This window comes from Desmodus rotundus, chromosome X (assembly GCF_022682495.2).
Source record: "Desmodus rotundus isolate HL8 chromosome X, HLdesRot8A.1, whole genome shotgun sequence".
NCBI classification, from domain to species: Eukaryota; Metazoa; Chordata; class Mammalia; order Chiroptera; family Phyllostomidae; genus Desmodus; species Desmodus rotundus.
The window spans coordinates 66,300,326-66,303,352 of record NC_071400.1 but is presented as its reverse complement, the minus strand read 5'-3'; the positions used below and the strand labels follow the sequence as shown (position 1 = coordinate 66,303,352).

General features: G+C 48.9%; 1 protein-coding gene across 1 annotated transcript in view; it reads right to left on the bottom strand.

Moving 5' to 3' along the window:
* Nucleotides 1–201: 201 nt before the first annotated feature.
* SYP (synaptophysin) overlaps nt 202–3,027 on the bottom strand; it is a 12,211-nt gene continuing 9,385 nt past the window's right edge. Inside the window, exon 7 of the mRNA XM_024580027.4 lies at nt 202–1,017. The gene's annotated coding sequence lies outside the window, so the exon portion shown is untranslated. The remainder of the gene's footprint in view (nt 1,018–3,027) is intronic.

Genomic DNA, 3,027 nt, shown 5'->3' with positions numbered 1-3,027 from the left:
AGAGTCCTGACCACGCCCTCACGCCAAGAGCAGCCCATTACTGAATCACCCTTCCTGCCTGTCCGCTTTAGAATCAAACTCAGTCTCCCAAATGTTCCAAGCCACACCCCTCCCATAGACTCTGGCCCCAATTCAAGACCTGCCCATTCTGGAGCTTCACCTACCGCCTGGTTCAACCCCCCCCCCCCCCCCCCCCCCGTCCAGAACTCTCAGTGTTTTTCCAAACCCTGTCCCCAGGCCCCCAAGTCACATCCCTTCCATAGAACCAAGTTCTACTACAAGCCTTGATGACTTTGGGGCCCACCCACTGCCTCACTCAAAGCTCTGATCTTTCTAGAATCTCACCCTCAGCCTCCTTCCAAGCTCCCCTCCAGAATGCTCTAGGGAACCCCTCTCCTTTAGATTATACTTCCAGTATGTCTGGAACCAAACTGCCTGCTTACTAGTCCCCTCCACCCCAGAGCTCCTCTCCAAGACCACCTTGGGTCCTAACCTCTCCAATCTCTGCCTTTCTCCCCCCTCCCATACCACTTAGGGTTGAATTTTCTGTAATGGTCCTTGTCCAAACATTGCTGAAGAAATCAAGGCCAGAGTTCGGAGGAAGGAAGGGAAAGAGGGGAGAGAGTCTGAAGTCAAGCCTACCCTCCCCACATAGCCAAGGTTTGTCTCCTCCCTGTCCCTCTTTCAGAGTCCTCCCCAACTTCAGGGTACAGGGCCAGGGAACAGAGAGGGGCCAAGGGATGCAGGGAAAGGGCTAGGGGTAAGAGAGGGGCCCACTAAAGATTGAGCCCCTAATGCATGAGTGGAGTGGAGTGGGGGACAGGGTGTGTGTGTGTGTGTGTGTGTATATATATATATATATATATATATATATATATATATATATATATATATTCAAAGACAGTTAAGGGTCTCCTGGCGTGAGAGGTGGAGACCTGGGGTATAGAGGTGAGAAGGGGGGGCAGGCCTTCTCCTGAGCTCTTGCCCACCCATGGGGTCCTCCTGGGTTCCACTGACCTGTGGAGACAAAAGACAAAGAAAGGAGAGGGGGGTCCAGACACAGGTGGTGCCCTTAGGGAGGGGCTGGGTTGCTCTGCCTTTACCCTAGCTTTACCCTCTGTCTGACATGCCTTTTCTTCCTTTTCCCTTCACTCAGATTCCTGGAGTCAGTTCATCCCAGCTGCCCCTACTGGGAAGATATATTTTTCCCCATTAGGCTAGGTACCAAAGAAATTATGGTCCTCACTCCCCTAACCCAAAAAAGTCTGTTAACAGGAACTGTTCTAGTTATTGGTTATAAACTATATTGGGACACACAAAGATCCTCATCTCTGTGGAACTTACATTGTAGCAGGGGAGACAGACTTAAGGTGATTATAAGTGAAATGGAAAAACAAAAAGTAGACCAGGGTGAGGGGATTAGGAATGCCAGTAGGGAAGGAAGGTTGCTGTAGTAAGTAGGGTAGTCAGAGAAGACCACATAGAAGAAATGACTGGGTGTGGGGTGTGGGGATAGGGAAAGAGTGTTCCAAGTAGAGGGTAGGGTCAGTGAAAAAGCCCTGGGGTGGGACCATGTTTAGTGTTTTTGAGGAATAGCAAGGAGGTCAGTGGGGCATGAGAGGACTGAGCAAGGGAGAGTGGTGGGAGGTGATATCAGAGAGTAGGTAATGGGTTCACATAGGACTAGGTTGTGAGGACTTTAGCTTTGACTCTGGATGAGGTGTAATGCACGGGAAGATTCTGAGCAAAGAATAGTCTCATGGTGTTTCTATCATTTATTTCCTCAATAAATGTTTCTTAACATTAGTTTGCTCTAAGTGATGTGTGTACAGCATAAATAAGTCATGGTCACATCCCCTAGTCTAGTGGGAAAGAGTCAATAAACATATAAACTGATAACTACAAACTGTGATAAAGAAAAAGCACAGGGTGCTATCAGAAAGGTAAGGAAGGGGACTTATAACGACCTGGCCAGGTGAGGTTATCAGTGGGTGTGGTTGTGAAACTCCAGGAGGAAAGCAAGTATCAAGGCAAGTCACTAAAGTTGGATTGTGCCTGGCACATCAAGGTGGCCAGTGTGGCTGCAACAGTGTATGTGTGTGTGTGTGTGTGGGGGGGAGGCAGTGGTAGGAGGTGAGAGGTCAGAGAGATGAGGGATGAGTTAGATTGTGTAGAGCCCTGTGAAGCCTTTGGCTTTCAATCTGAGATAAAAGCCCTGGCAGATGAGATGGGAGCCCTGGCAGAGCTCTGAGCACAGGAGGAAGGTGGCCAGATTTAAGATTTAATGGTATCCTTCCTAATGTCGTGAATAGAACAGAACGGGAATGGGGGTAGAAACCTGTTAAGATGTTCCGGGGAGATGATGGTGAGAAGTGGAAAGCTTATAGATATATTTTGAAGGTAGAAACAACAGGAATTTTTGATGAGTTAGATGTGGGATGCGTAATAAACTTCTCCCTGCCTTTTCCATTCTGGCCAAGTGCAAGATGCTACCTCCACCCACGCGTTGCCGCCTCATTGCTTTTCCCTTCTCACGCTACCCCCTAGCTTGTTCTCCCCATCTTCCCCCATCATTTGTGAAGGAAATCTCACTTTTTAGGTCGGGCAAGAAGGCCAACAAGTCTTTCCAATGCCCCCGCCCCATCCCTTTTTTCCTTCGTTGAAATTCCACACCAACTCCTCAGCCTCGAGAGTTGGGGGAGAGGTGGCAGATATATCGCCTCCTCCCGGATTGCCGAGCTTGTCTGATCTTTAGGATCCAAGCCAGTTTACCCTCACCATCTATTTGAATTATCATGACTCATTAGCTTATCAATCACTTCTAAGAGTACTTCCTCTTCCCTCCAGTACTCCCACGCTCTGCTGATTCTCCACTGTGCAAGTCCCTTGGCTATTTCCTCCTTTCATTGGTTGCTTTGCCCATTTCTCTGTTCCATCCTTCCCTCGGAACCACACTTCCTCCTCTCCCATTGGCTCCTCATTCTGCCCATCTTCAAGAACCACTCTCCTGCAGCCGCGCTCTGTATA